The 17,008-nt window shown below is 34.0% G+C and overlaps 1 pseudogene; it reads left to right on the top strand.

The window, feature by feature from the left end:
• Positions 1–8,910: 8,910 nt before the first annotated feature.
• LOC145973327 (uncharacterized) lies at positions 8,911–16,495 on the top strand (annotated as a pseudogene).
• Positions 16,496–17,008: the final 513 nt, after the last annotated feature.

Below are 17,008 nucleotides of genomic sequence, written 5' to 3'. Positions count from 1 at the left end.
TAAATTTCTTCACAACCAGATAATATGTGGTTTTGTCTACTAAGATATTGACAATGAGGCAAATTGATCCGTCGTGTAAAATACAACAATTATTTCGTATATCTAAACTTAGTAAAATTCCGTTATATATCATTTTGCGATACTGACAGCTGTTGGGATTAACGTTAGACGGAAGAGGACCTCCATTATACGCTGTATATACTTGTGCAGACGAAAAATGAGTTTGGCCACGATTTGAATTTGTTTCACGACCTTTTAACTCTGCCATTCTATTAGCAAACTGTTGAAGAGGAAAATGAGGTTTTCTGCAGTATTTTCTAAAAAGTGACATATTATTTTCATATGGGAAAGCAGAAAATGTATCAAGAGGACCTAGCTGTCGCACATCATTTGTAAGATACAGAAGACCGTGCACATTATATGAAATAAATGATAAGCCATAAAGATTTTCACATCGAGTAACAAATTTTTGTAAAGCAAGTTCAGCAAAGTTTAAATGTGTTTTTGATGGTGATGAAGAAACTAATATTCTCATGGCAGTATGCAAAAACAAAAAATGAGTATATATTTGTTGATTTAAGACACCGTGCGTTACGACTGGACCTGTATACAATAAAAATTGACGAAATTCAGTTGCCTTGTATTTAGTAAATGTATGAATTGCTCTAGGATGTCTTGCAAATTCTGCTGGACAATATGTTTTAAGATTTTCTAATCTCTGAGATATTATAGAGATGGATCTTGCTGATAATTTTGAGAGACGTGAATATTTACCACTTATCCATGCAGATAAAAGTTTCTTCATCACTCCCAAGCATACTAGATGCATGTACTCAAAAGGAATTTGTGATACCATACCCATAGGTAACATTGACAATGGACTTCTGCCATCTTTATGATGATCCTCATCTATACATCTGAAATATTCTTCATTAGTTCGAAGAGGATGATTAATACCACCAAACGTATACCTGCTATCACATCGTACACCAGAAACTTTACATTTTGAACATGGACTTGCAGATGTATGGCCTTTATGATTAAGAATAAAGGCTCGAGCTGGTGCATCAGCTATAAAACATCTTAAACGTATTGCTATTGAAAAGTATACCATTTGTTATTACAGCGTTAACATCAGAAACAAATTTTTCAAAAAATAAATTAGCATTATGTGGTTTCTCAGCACCACAATATATTCCAATTACAATAGGCTTTGTGTTTGTTATATTTGCAAGTCTGCATTGTATTGGCCAGATGTGAATATTTCCTGATCTGTCTAAATTACATCCATCTGTATTAAAATCTATTTCTAATTCATGTGGTACATTAGATATTAAAGAAAGTGATAATGTTTTAATAATTTCTGCCTCAAGAGAGAAATGAATATAGTTTCCTGGATCTACTTTTGATACGACAGCAGGTGTACGTGGAGTTTGTAAAAGAGTTCGAACATCTTTTGGTAACGAAGAAAAACATGTGTGTGTTCGAAGAATAGATAATATATTATTGCACTGCACATGAGTTAGATTATTGTTAACAAAACACGTTGCCAAACGATCTTGAAATGTTTCTTCAATGAAAGAAGTACTGAGAGATGAGGAAATCTTCGCTGTCATCATAATTAAGAGATAAATTAATATCCACATTAGTATCTGTAATATTGTTTGCAATATCGCTCAAAGGAATTTCGTCTGCCCAAGATGAATAATTAATATATGAACTGCTAGCAACATTAATATTATTAGATAAAGCAACATTATCTGACTGTTCATATGTAACCGAATTATGTGAAATATTTAAACGCAAAGTATTTCTAATTTCGGAAGTAATCCGCCTTTGTTGTCTTGCAGACAACCGGTGGAAATGTTTACGCGAAACAGAATGTTTAAACGGTTTCATACTTACGTCGAAAGCCTCAGAAATCTTCTGCAAACTTCTACGATGACTTAACCTTGCGGCAGTCACGTTGAAAATTTTCGAAAGAACTCACCTGGAAAGTTACAAATCTTCTGCAAAAAAATATCTTCTGCGATATTCTTGTCAATCACGGTTATCCTCAATATTATATAAGAGCTCGCTTCCAAATCTTCTCAGAATAATATCTTCTGTGGCAATCACCTCGTGGTAGTCACAGTCGTTTTATTCAAAAGAATAACTGAAAAAGCGCGAACGACACGACAACGCTACGCGGGAAAAGTTTTGATTGGCTACCGCGGCCATAGACTGCCCAGAATAAAGAGAGGCAAGTAACATATAAGCTACGAATCATTTTAGAGAAAAAGATTTCAAACAAAAGTTGTAGGGTTTCGAGAGGGACATAATAATATAATTATTATTTGAAGGTAATAGCGATAATAGAATAATAATACTTGTTTGAAGGTAAAAGTAATAATTAATAAATTAAAAAATAAATATTTTTCAAGAATATTTTGTATTTCTTTCAAAATGTTGAAACTTTTAATCCTTATAACTCAAAAAATTCTTAATGAAAAAATATTTTATTATATATTATTTTGGAAAGTTTTCGAGGTAAACTATAAAAAAATGCAATGAAAAATAGGGTGTTTTATTTTTATTGAAGGTGATTTTTACTTGACCTTCAAATAATTATTCAAGGTCAAACCAATGACACCACCTAATATCCCTCTCGACACCCTACAACTTTTATTTGAAGCATTTTTCTCTAAAATGCTTTATTTTCAAGAAAATTATGTGGATTGATATAAAAATGACTCATCCTGTGTGTATATTATACATATATACAATTGCAATATATATATACATATATATATATATATATATATATATGTGTGTGTGTGTGTGTATAATGCACAACATTATCAATAATATTTTTTTAGATGTTCTTTAGACGTGCAATAATGTTTTTAAATATGTGTATTACATTAAAAATGTTTTTACGTACTATATTAGTGCAAGTAAGGAAAGATTAATTTTTTTTTAATTTTAAATACTTAAAATTTGTTGCAATTTTATTTTAATTAAAATTATTTAGGCAGTGTCTATTTTTTACAAATGGTTAATTAAATTTAATATAATAATATGTATAATTAATGTATTTATAATATGTATAATTAATAGTTTTATAATAAAATTTAAAAAAATATTAATAAAGATAAAAAAGAATAAGAATAAATTTCTGTTGTTGCTGGCTTTTAATAAAAATTAATCCAATTATATAAATTTCTATTAGTGAAGTTACACATTAGAGCTTTAAATTAGATTTTTATTCTTTAATACGATTATATAAATTTAAGAACAATTAGATTTTTTAATATTTAAATTATATAATTAAAATAAAATTTTAATTATTTTTATTATCACATGCTACATGCACGATATATAAAACCTGCTGCCTGCTCTTGCCATCAATTTATTACTGTTGTACCGTGCACGGTAAGGTTTGCTCTGCACTTGCCATCAATTTACTGTTGTACCGTGCACGGTAAGGTTTGTTCTGTTCTTGCCGCAAATTTGCTGTTGTATCGTGTACGGCAAAGTTTGCCCTGTTCTTGCCGCAAATTTGCTGTTGTATCGTCTACGGCAAGGTTTGTCCTATTTTTGCAACAAAATTTGCTACTATGCAGTACACGTCAAAATTTTCTGTTATTTGCGTGAACATATTGGGTCTTGTTATGTTAGAGCAAATCTTATCATGTTCTTTCCGTAAATTTGCTATCTTACCGTATATAGTAAGATTTGCCTTGTTCTTATATCAAATTTGCTAATATACTGTGTATAACAAATTTTACTGCTATTGACGTAAAGTTTACATTACATCGTTAATAGCATCATTATGTGCTGTTCTGTGCATAAAATTTAGGGACAAGTCTTTCTGTGTTATTTACAGCATCATATGATGAAAAAATTTTGTCACAAATTTGCTCGAAACTTTTTGACAAGACAAAGCAAGACAAATACTTGCCAGACAATTGTTGCCAAAATTGAAACAAACTTTGCTGTAAAGCTTCAACCTAAACGTGATTTTAACATTCATGGCTATCTGGGTATGTTCCACTTTGGTATACCTATCACACTGTAATATAACCCTCATTGCCCGATTTTGCGCTACTTGCAATTTATCCAGCTGTGTTTCTCCCATATCCATTAACAACGTTGCACAATATTCGAAGTGAGGTGCTATGTGTGATTGCCTTATATACAATACATCTAGTATATGCCGATATACAATTTCCTATTCTATTTAAAAAACTCGTCTTCTTTCCTATCTTTTTTAACATATAGTCACAATGATCTTTAAATCGAAGTTTATCATCAATAATTATTCCTAGGTATTTCATTATCTCTACTCGTTCTATCTCTGTTCCGTCCAAGCATTTCAATACAATATTTCCTTTCAGTTCCTTTCTTACACTCCTAACTATCATATATTTCGTTTTTCCTGCATTCATTTTCAATTTATTCCTATTCATCCATTTTTCTATCATATTAAATGCCATATTCATTTCTGACTCTATCTGCTCACTACTTTCACCAACTACATATATTAATGTATCATCCGCAAACATTTTTATACTACATCCTTCAGGGCAAATTTTAATTATATCATTAATATATACAATAAACAACAAGGGTCCTAGTACAGATCCTTGCAGCACTCCATATTCAGTGGCAATTAATTTAGACCATTTATCGTTGAAACGAACCTGCTGCGTTCTATTATTTAAGTATGATTTTAACCATTCTAAAACCATCCCTTTAATTCCATATTGATATAATTTTTCTATTAATCTTTCTCTATCTGTTTCGAAAGCTCGCTTAAGATCCATAAATATTACTCCAACCATTTTTCCTTCGCTAACTATTAATTTCCATTCGTCAACAACAGTTTGAATTGCCGTTTCACACGAATACTGTTTTCTAAAACCTGATTGATGTTCTGTTATAATACTGTTAGATTCCAGATACATTTCAATTTGCTTCTTTACCACTAATTCTAACACTTTCTCATATATTGGTAGCATATTAATAGGTCTATATTCACTTGCTTTTTTAGCTTTTTCTATTTTTGGAATCGGTATTATCGTTGATGTTTTCCAACTCTCTGGACAGCAACCTTCCCTCAAAGAATTATTTATTACTTCAACAAACTCTTCTTTTATTACATTAAACGTTGACTTTAATACATCGCTAGTTATTCCTTCTTCCATCCCTTTCTTTTTTGGTAATCTCATAACAATTTCCTCTAAATCCTCTACATTAATCATCTCAAAGTTTTCTACAATTCCTGTATTGTCAATAGTATAAACAATTCTTCTACCCGTGTCTCTAGATTTATCAATATTTATAGATTTCACTATGTTACTAATACTTTGTACGTAATATATGTTGAATTTATCAGCTATATTACATCCGTTAATGTCGTCTATTATCTCAAAATCTATATTATTTATATCTTTTGTACCCCTTGATTCACCTCTAATTAATTCTTTCAAAGTTTTCCACATTTTCGTAGGGTTTTCTTTATTACTATCTATCATATCTTCATAGTATTCCTTCTTCTTTTCCCTGATTAATTTAACTATCGCATTTCTTTCAGTTTTAAACTGCAACCAATTCTGTTCCATATTGTCGTACACTGCCTTATTATACGCTTCATCCCTTTTATTTGCTGCTTCTCTTATATCATCTGAAAACCATTGTTTCCCTTCCCAAACTTTTGGAATTCTAAACTTTTTCTTAGGTGCTATAATGTCCAGTGCCTCTACTATGCTATCAACAAATTTTTTCGCTCTCCAATTTACTTCCAAATCTTGATCTTCCCCCATTCTGTTTTCCACTAGACTACTAAATTCATCTATACTAAATTTACTATAGTCTCTGGCATTAAATTCTCTATACTTACTTTTAATTTTATTTAAATATAACACGATTTTTAGCCACGCATGATCTGTTATTTTAGGTTCATGAATTACCTGTAATTGCACTTTATTATTAGCAAAAAGTAGATCAATAATTGTTTGACTATTCTTAGTGACTCTCGTCGGTTTATTAACATACTGTTTCATACCTAGACTCAACATTAGGTTTTGCAATTTCTTTGTATAGAACGAGTCTACCATAAAGTCTATATTAAAATCTCCTAATACCATACACTCTCCCTTTGTTGTTAGTTCCTCTACAGTATCCTCTAAAAATCTAACAAAATCAGCGTCTGATGCACTCGGTGAGTGATACACTACCATTATCGTACCTTTATACATTTTTTCTTTTATTTCTATTGCAACACACCAGCAGTTCGAAATTATTTTTTTCGTCAGCAATATTTCATACTTAACATCGCATCTTACATATAAAATTACTCCTCCTGTATTTCTATTTTCTGCATCGCATCTAATTATACTATAACCTGGAACATTCACCTCACTATCTTCAATTTTAGCAGTCAATCTCGTTTCAGATAATGCTACAATTGCAGGATTCAATCTCTTCATAATCTGATGCTGTATCTCATCTTTATGCGCTAACAGACTTTGCGCATTTGTATATAATATTAATTCTTCTTTCTTCTGTGATTACTATTTCGTATCCTCCCAGCCGGCTCTCCTCTTCTCTTCCTGTATCGCCCTCCTGAATGTTGGACATTGCGGATCAAGCGCATCGTGCTCATCACTTATCTCCAAGTTGTATGCTTGAATTTTAAACATACAGTTTACGCATCTCTTCTTGGTTTCCCTGCATTCAAATGCTTTATGTTTCCCGGCACATTTGTGGCAAGTTTCATCTCGAGTACAATTTTTCGCAATATGAAAATAACCCCAGCATTTAAAACATCTTTTAACACTAATATGATTAAACACAGGGCACTTATTCCATCCTACACTTAGTTTACCTTTACTCAATATTAATTCATATGTTTTTTTATCTGTTTCAATTATTACAGAACCTCCTTCCTTTCCTCTTTTTCGTGATTTACTATCATCATTTTGCTTCTCTTTAATTATTCTCTTCACAATTCTCATTTGAAATCCTTCATTCGCCGCCATTTTATTTTGCTTTTTAATTGTATCTATTAAATTATCATCATTCAATTTTATTTCCTCTTCACTAATATTGACAATCTTTATCTTCGGTTTTATTTGCGGTGACTCCGTAACCTTGAAATTCTCACCCAACTTGGCTTGTACCGTATTCTTTAATTTTTCCATCTCCTCTTCTGTCTCACAACCCAGAATAACTGTTCCTTTGCTTCCTTTTCTTAACTTTGTTATTCCCACAGCCATGTTCTTGATATCTACTTTTTCTTTTATCATTTTTTTTGTAGCTTCACTTTCCTGTTGCATCTTAGGTTTAATAATTATAATATTTTCATTTTTCTTCTCTTTCATTGCTTCACTATAGCTTCTTTGTGTTCTTTCAAGGGGAGCGTTAGCGTCTCCTTGTATCATTCTTCTAAAATCTTCCATCCACTCTCGTTTAATATTTTCCAATTCCTCTTGTACTACTTCCTTAATCAGCATCTTAACTTCTTTCTTGCATGCTACTTCATTTTTCATTTCTTTCACTGTTCTTACAATCCAATCTATTTTTACTTCAATACTCGAAGATCCACTCATACTTGTCGTTTTGCTTCCGCCTAGTGTTGTAATCGATTCCGCAGATCCTGTTGAACCCAGTCTATCTCTGGAGTTTCCCAATGATGATGTCTTCTTCATGTCTGCTTCCTTATCACTTTCAATCATAAATTTCTCAAACGGGCCTTGGCATGGCACATATTCATAATTTTTGTCATAAATTTTATGTTTACTTACACATCCCGGATGGTAAAAAAGTTTAACACATTTTTTACACGTCACTACTTGACTTTTTATTGCCTTCTTACATGCCGAGCATCGATATTCAACATATTCATCGTTCCATACCGACCAAAATCGCTAATATCAGCGTGGCCGATCATTCACCTATATGTCCACCTTCCACACGTCAGCACTTTTGTCACCTTTAATGTCTACCTGTCGAGACTTCAATGTTCCGTCCCGAGAAGAAAAAAATACTTCGTACGCTCATCAAACTGCATATCCCGGCTAGATAACACTTATGGTTAATCTCCGCCCATGCAGCTAAGACTTAAACAACTTTTTATCACTTTCCCTATCTATTTAACCATTTAATAATTAAAACTTTTACGGAGCGATGTTTGACACGTCCTCTCAATGGCAGAGAGAGAGAGAGAGAGAGAGAAAGAGAGAGAGCGCGCGAAGATCCACTTGCGGACATAAATTTTACAAGTAGTGGCGAGGGCTCGTGAAAAAGGAAACAATATATATCAGAGTTATATCAGAGTTGATATTTTATCTGCGACGCTGATCGATACTTTTGAACCAGTACGAGCCCTCGCCACTACTTGTAAAATTTATGTCCGAGTGGATCTTCGCTCATTAAAACACAAAATAAAACAGTGTTTAAAAACTATCAAAATTACGACTTTTTTGTTACCTGCAATATATATTCTCTACTACTTCAATTGCCTCAAAATCAGTGCAATGAATATAAATGATGATCCTCCTTTCCACGTTTCCTTTCCACGTTAATTCTTTTTTGTCTTAAGCGCACAGCTTCTTATATCTTTTTGGCTGGTTGATAAACGCACAGCTAAAGGCAAGACAATTGAATAGAAACAAAAACTCGTCGCGCGACGTGCCTCGTTGCGGCCATGCACCTCGTTGCGGTCACGCGCCTGCGCGCGGCGCAGCAGCATGCCAGAGAATCCGCATTCAACAGACTCAACAGTTGGGCAGCGTTATTAGGGGTGCTTTCCAATAAGAACACAGTGTGACACAGAGTATCATTCTATCTTTGTTGTTCACTGGTATTGAAAGAAGATAGAATGATACTCTGTGTTGTGATCGGACGACTTATTAATGGGTAAAAATGTCCGAGGATGTAGTTCTCTTACCTTTAGTTATTACGGTCGCCAGCTTGTTTATCCACCAACAAGCAAGGATTTTGAGTTGTGATAATCCCAATGCCCGAGTCGAGGTCCCTGGAATATGACACCGGCCTCGCTTCGCTGCGTCACGCCACCGTATTAGATTACAAGATGGCCGCTGACTGCGCTTCAACGACGGAAATTTACGACGTATTCCCGTCGAATTTCCACTCGTTCTAATACTTCTTTTTCTGTTTCAGGTCGTCGCTGGACGATGGACTTCGCTGTTGGACAACGCTGGACGGATGACGTCACCGTTATGGATTTCCCCTCAGGTAAGTCACCGTTGTATTGGAAATATTCGTTTGACAAATATTTCTTTTCAGATCACTCTCGGATGGACTAATCACTACGTATCAAGGATTTTGGAATTTATCACTTGGATAAATGATAACTGCTACCGTTCAAATATATATTTAAATTAATATATTTAATAAAATAAAATATAAATGAACTTGGATTATTAGTTATTTCTCGTTTTAATGAACAATGTTTATTTTACACTATATCGCCGTGTACGCGAAACAACTTTCGCGTCGTCTCGTTATTTTAATGGAAAATTTCGATACTCGCGCTACTAGCTATCCATCGAAAATTCGCAACGATCGCATCCGGGAAAAAGCTCTCGAATGAGCTCTGCAGCCCATTATATAGGCCTCCCCACTCTTCGCTATCCCCACCAACAGCGCTATCTGGGCGGTCCAGTGTGTTCGTATTCTCTACGCGCTGCTATTTTGGTCGGTTTCCTATTGGTTTTCGCATTTCTGCTATGCGCAGACGCATTGCGCATGCGCACTTCGGTTCTCCATCTGCGCAGACGCTTCGCGCTTGCGCAGTCGCTCTTTTACACTTTGTTCCTATGCGCAGTTGCACTATTCATGCGCAAATCATTTTTTCATATGCGCGTTACTCTAATTTTTGCGCAATAACTCTTTTACAGTTCTTTTTCCTTAATACTACTTGATATTAGTATAATATGTGTTGATTTACTATTCTAAACATATTTTAACATTTTAACTCTATTTTATTAGAAGTAACATGCTAAAGTGCACTTTCGATGTACACTTTCTACACTATCGCTTTTTTGGGCTGTTTTTCTTTAAAGTGCTCCCCGATTCGCACTGTTTTCTTAATATTATAGGTTAGGACAATAGTTTTATAATTCTTTTTAACATAATTATAATGTATATATTTTATCTTTAAATCTACAAAATATATTTATAGTTTTGAGGATCGGACGTATTTTCATCCTCTTTCCGGTCCCCGTCATCCTTGATTACCTTGTCCAGAGTTCTGAACGGGATGAGTTTTCCCTCTGGGCTTAGGATCATAGCTCTTTCTGTGGATTTATATTTTTCCACGGTCTTCATGGTCCCTGACGTCCCCGGTGTCAGCTCCGTTGTTCCCATGTCCTGGGGAGTTGGGGTGCTCTTTAGCGTCGGTTGCAGTGTCACACTGTGTCCTTATTGGAAAGCACCCTACATTTTCCGCTGAATCTCGACGTTGATTTGTTGGTTCTAAAAGTAAGAGCCAATCACATTCGATTGCCATAAAGCGGTTTGTTCTGCTGAATTGCCTGTTGGTGTTGTCTTTCACTAACAAAGCACCAGCATACTTATTTATTACACAATTCACATTTCTACAAAATATTAAACGTGATTTACGACGTATATTTATATTTACATTATTATTTCGATAATTCACATAATTTGTGTGCGATATCCTCAGAATATCCCCAGAATATTACGTATATATACGAGATATTCGGGATAAATTACAAAATATATGCAGAATCTACGATATGAATGCAAAATGTGATATTCTGTATACGATATCCTCAGAATATACAAAATGTTCTTAGCCCATTATATACTGCTTACGATAGAGTGAGTCCCGATTGCGCACATTCTCGATCGGACACAGCGACATTTCTCGATCGGACACAGTCCCGATTGGACACAGATCCGATCGGACACAGACCCGATCGGACACAGTCCCGATCGGACACAGACCCGATCGGACATAGTCTCGATCGAACACAGACACGATCGGACACAGACCCGATCGGACACAACTCCGATCGGACACATACGGTTGCAATCGGACACAGTCCCGATCGGACACAGACCCGATCGGACACAGTCCCGATCGGACACAGTCCGGTCGGACACAGTTCCGATCGCACACAGTTCTGATTGACCACGGTGATATTGACCACATATGTACACACACACACACACACGCGGGGGGTGCAAGGGGGGCCTTCGGCCCCCCTCCCGCAACCACCCCGCCGGTAGGTAAGGTGGACAACCGCAACGTGGTCAATATCACCGTGGTCTGTGTCCGATCGGGACTGTGTCCGATCGGGTCTGTGTCCGATCGGGACTGTGTCCGATCGGGAATGTGCGCAATCGGGACGATCCCTTACGATATCATCAGTATATTCTCATAATGTTACGTATATGTATGGGAGATTCCGTATGAATTCAGAATATACGGAGAATATTATGTGCTATCTGGGTATTTACAGGGGGTCGCGTACAACTAGGCACGGACGCGAACGCAAGATATTTACAGGGTGGTTGCGTACGGTTCGTGGCGGACGCGGATCAAACGCAAGATGTGCACAGCACGACGCGGACTTTATCCTAAAGACGCAGAATATTTACAGGGTGATGCTTAGGCACGGATGCAGGTCGGGCGCGAGCCGTGAAAACGGCTGTTTGTCCCAGAAGCCGTGAGAACGGCTGTTTGTTCCAAGAGCCGTGAAAACGGCTATTCGTACCGGAGCCGTGAAAACGGCTATTCGGTCAGGAGCCGTGAAAACGGCTATTCGGTCAGTGCCGTGAAAACGGCGGTTAGGTCGTCGAAGATGTGAGCCGGACGGTTCCAGACGTCGGTTGCAACCGACCGAGTACGAGAGCGCCCGTACCCTGGACCGGATCGTCCATGGCTCGACGGGATGCTACTGGTCGTCGGGTGCACCCGACCGGGCACGTTAGCGACCGTGCTCTGGACCAGAGCAGGGATAGGAGCTCGGTAAGCTTTGAATGCCCAGAGTGCGCCCTGTGGCTTCAAGCGTCCCGAGAGTCGGGACAGGAAAAGGTATCGGTCTGCCGGAGCGGTCGGCTTATATACCCGGCTGGATACCCCCACGCGATACCCCCACACAGGCATACGTGTCGAAGTGGGGTAGGCCGCGGCTCTCAATCCGCGGCTCGGCAATAAGGCTCTAAACAGTGGCGCTCAGCGCCAGTTTGCGCGGGCGGGTGTTCGAACCGCGCGATTTAAAGTTGTAGTAACGGCTCTGCCGTTACAATATAATAGTAAATTTAAAGAAAATAAGTATAATGCATATCAAAATTGTAAAATTATTATTTCAGAGTTATTTGATATAAAGTTGTACTCCAAATTCGCAAAAAGATAGAAAAGAGAAAATATTAATTTAAAAGCAAAGTAACAAAACATTAGAATTTTACCTTCAATAACTGTCCACAGATTGAGTGTTTTAAAGCCTATTTTCTCATCATGGCCATCAAAATTATAATTTTTTCTTCTTCTTCTTTGATTTATTTGGCCACGTCCCTACTAGTTATAATTTTTTGCCAGCGAATTATACATAACTTTTTGCATAATTGTAGTAGCAGCTTTTCTTTCATCGCTAGTGGAACCGAAAGAGGTGAGATAATCACACTGCAAAAATAATGTACACAAGTTAAAAGATATGATAAAAATATGCATTTCAAAATCACACAGATACAACTAGAATTCATTAATAAAAGTTTGGTAAACCACTTTGCATTAATTAATCTATTAAGTAATAAAATTTATAAAAGACGATTATACAGGGTGATCCAGAACAAACGTTTGTCTTTAAAAAAATAAATTGTCGAGTCTATTCTAAGACGATTTTCCCTTTACCAAAATTGTCTACGAGGCTTAGTTTTTAAATTATTAAATAAAATAGTTTGCGAATTACGGAACGAGTACAAGAGGTAGACAGGGACGGCGCAACTCACCGTCCGATACAGGCGATCATGTGGGGAGCTCGACGCGATCAGCTGATTGCTGCACACGATGAGTGTAACAATCAGTGTGTGTGTGTGTGTTATATTTCGATCTCTCAGTATGCATACCCGGGAAAAAAAAGTCCATATAAAATTGGCCATATATGGATTTTGTCAATATCTAATTATGTTTTGCCAAATATATTCATATATGATATCATATATGAATAAATATTATCAGATCTGAAAATTAAGTACCACTAAGAGTACATCAAAAAAATTGTATTCTTAACTTAAGAATATGCCACTTTTCTTTAGAATATATACCACTAAAATAGGCGCCAAGAAGATCCTTTTAAGTTAAGAGGAAAATCTTCTAGAGATATTCTTAATATACAGAGAAAAATATTTCTTTGGATTTAATAAATTTTGTTGAAGTCAAATAAATTTAATTATTGGTCTAAAAATTTTTTTCCGCCTAATTTCAAATAATCTGTTTAATATTCTGAATCCCAACAAGGAATCCAGATTATTAAATAAATTATTTTAAATTCAGTTTGAAATTAAACTGATAAACAGTGATGTCAGAAAGAGGATGCGGCTCACGTGCACACAGAGAACCTGTGTGTGAGCAGCGTCCTCTCTTTCGCACCACTGCTAAGGGAAAAAAATATACTTTAGATCTTACGTTAATACAAGTCCTTTATATACATTTCATGATAAATATTAAATACGAGAAAAATTAAGAGTGGTGTCGCCGCGTAGCGGCAAATGAAGAAACATGTCGCGCACACGAAAATCGAGTTGCGGCGTAGAAGTCGCAAATTAAGAATATATTCTTATTCATTAAGAATATATTCTTATTTATTAAGAATATTTATTAATAGGACTTATAAAGAGGACTTTTAATTAATTAAATATATAATGCAAGATATAATTTTTAGGAAAAATTATATTTGTCTATATAAAGAAAGGTAAAATTATATATAATCTTAAATGATTATATATAATATCATATATGATTTATATCAAAGCATACATGAAACTAACCTTTACTTTGGTTTTATACATGCTTAGATATGATATCAATATCTGACTATGTCTGATTGTACAAAATGACGTGAGTTATCTAATATCATTTTTTATGATCAGAAATGGTCAGAGATGGACATCATATCTAAGCATATACAAAAACGTATGCTCTGATAAAATCATATGTGATATTATATATAATTATATAAGACTATATAATTTTACTTTTTTTATATAAATAGACATGGATTTTTTTTTCCCGGGTATGCATCAATTCAATTTGGTGCTCCTGAGATTGTTTCTTTAGTGAATTTGTAGCGTTAATAACTTTGTTGCTGGAAAATGATTGGGGAGACATTTTTTTCTGAAATTGTTTTGTTGTCTTTTTCCTTGCGTCCAATATATTTTGCACAAGTAAGGCCTATGGCAGAGAACTAAACGTAAGCGCTTACGTCTGTCGTAGTCGTAGACGTAAAGTAAGGCAGAGAAAATACGTAACTATGTAAGTCGTGTACGAAAAGTGCAAACAAGTGTGTTTTACATCAGACAAGGTAAGTAAAAACATGTAAATATATATTTTAATAATTTATAAGTAAATATACTAAAATAAAATAAAAGTAGCTTTACTTATAAAGGCAATGATTTATTTATCTCTATATCTTTTGCCCAATATAATCAAAGTAATCAGTAATTGCTAATTTAGGTTAATCGATATTTTTATTTGCTCTATTTCGAAGTGCTATTATTACAAAATATTATAAAAATAATAATCTTAAAATAATATTTTTACAAGTATGATGGTAGATGGTATAAATAAAATATTTATATAATAAAAATAAATACTTATGAATTAAATATGATTTATTTATTGTTTTAATGAGAAACATATAAATATAATTAAAATTTATATATTATTTTTCCAACGTATTCTTATATATAATTTACAGTGTACTTCATCAAAATGAAGAACAATAGTGAATTTGTGATTTATGTGACATACTGGATAAATTTGTGTTTTTTGCTAATTCGTAAGAGAAAACAAATCAAATGGATAAATAGACGATGGCTTGTGAGACCTATAAATGAAATGAGGATTCAACATGGAGATTACGATAATTTATTTCAACAAATAAAAAATGATCCTGAATTATTTTATCGTTATACCAGGATGACATTGTCACATTTTCAACAATTGGTACAAATGACAGAACCACATTTAACCAAAAAAAGTGCTCGTGCTTTAGTCCCAGAACTATGACTTTTAATAACTTTACGGTATTTATGTACTACAATTATTGAATTATTGAATTATTTAATCATTGAAATATTTATTTCATGCTTAAATGTCTAATAACTCTGTCTTAGTTTATATTATATAATTAATATAAATGTATTATACTTATACTTTGCAGATATCTAGCTACAGGTGACCTACCATTTACTATAGCTTTGGCATTTAGAATTGGTGAATCTACAGTAAGAGAAGTGGTAAAGGAAGTCTGCCACATTTTAATAAAGATTATTGATTATTTTAGAACCATTGTATCTTTCTACACCTATGGAAAAAGATTGGAAGAAATGTGCACATGAATATTGGAAAAGATGGAACCTTCCAAATTGTGTGGGTTCCGTTGATGGACAACATGTAAGATTACGCTGTCCTCCAAACTCGGGAAGTTTATATTTTAACTATAAAATATTTTATAGTATAGTTTTATTGGCAGTTGCTGATCATCTATACAGATTTACATTGGTTGACATTGGAGCATATGGAGGTAAGCAATAACAAAAATAAATAATTTTACATATGTACTATAATAATAATATATTTTTTATAGGAAACAGTGACGGGGGCATTTTTAATGAATGTGACATAGGAGTAAATTTAATTAATAATCAGTTAAATTTACCAACGGAACAAATAAATCTCCCTGGTAGCCATTTAAAAACATACACCTACTTTGTGGCTGATGATGCTTTTAAGTTATCGAAACGAATAATGAAGCCTTATTCTAGCAGAAACTTAACATATAAACAAAAAATTAGCAATTATCGACTGTCTAGAGCACGACGAACAGTGGAAAGTGCTTTCGGAATTTTTTCGAGTAAATGGAGGATATTTCAAACAGCAATTAGTATGCTACCAGAAACCGCAGATTTAATTACAACAGCTTCAGTATGTCTACATAATTATGTAATGAAAGAAGAGCAACGCATTGGACATAAAATATATAGCCAAGAACCAATTTCTAATAATGATGCTGATCAGGTAAAAAAGTTAAATAAAAATAGAATGTAATTTTTCAAACTAATAATTTTTAATGTTCAATATTCACCCTGGATCACTGTTTCAAATTATCTTGAAGACAATAACGTACAAAGTGCTGAAGCTCAAAGGAATACTTTAAGCGATTATTTTGTTTCCGAAGCTGGAAAAGTAGAATGGCAGCATGATTATGTCCAAAGAGGTGTATATGCAGACGAATGAATGTGTGTGTAATATGTTTTTATATCGTATAACAATAATAATAAAAAATTATCTATTTAAAATAAAAGTTTTTATGTAAAAAAAGAGAATAATATATATTATTTTTAAAGAACTTTTATTATATTATATTTATATTTCAACCCATACAAAATGTATAAATTGTTTTGATTTTCAGTTTAAAAAGTATTAATATATACTACAGATTTAGCGTGTATGTGCGTGTGCGTGTGGATGTGTACATATATGTTAAAACTAATATATATTGATACTTTTTCCCATTTTTTTTTGTTTCTAAGACATTATTAAAATATTTTATATATAATTTAAACATGATCAATGAAAACATTTGTCTCTTAACATATTATAATTTATAATTATATTTAATTATTCGCGTAGAATGAATATTATTGGTGTGAGAGCATGCTTATTAGCAATTTCTTAAAAAGAATATTGCATTTGCAATCTTTTTGATGGTTTCTGTAAAATAATATTATTCTAGAATTAATATAACTT

This window comes from Camponotus vicinus, unplaced genomic scaffold, assembly GCF_025532165.1.
Source record: "Camponotus vicinus isolate PSW18456_S1 unplaced genomic scaffold, iyCamVici1.0 SCAF_6, whole genome shotgun sequence".
Lineage (NCBI taxonomy): Eukaryota > Metazoa > Arthropoda > Insecta > Hymenoptera > Formicidae > Camponotus > Camponotus vicinus.
Note: the sequence above shows the minus strand (reverse complement) of the source record. Positions and strands in the feature narration are given on the sequence as shown.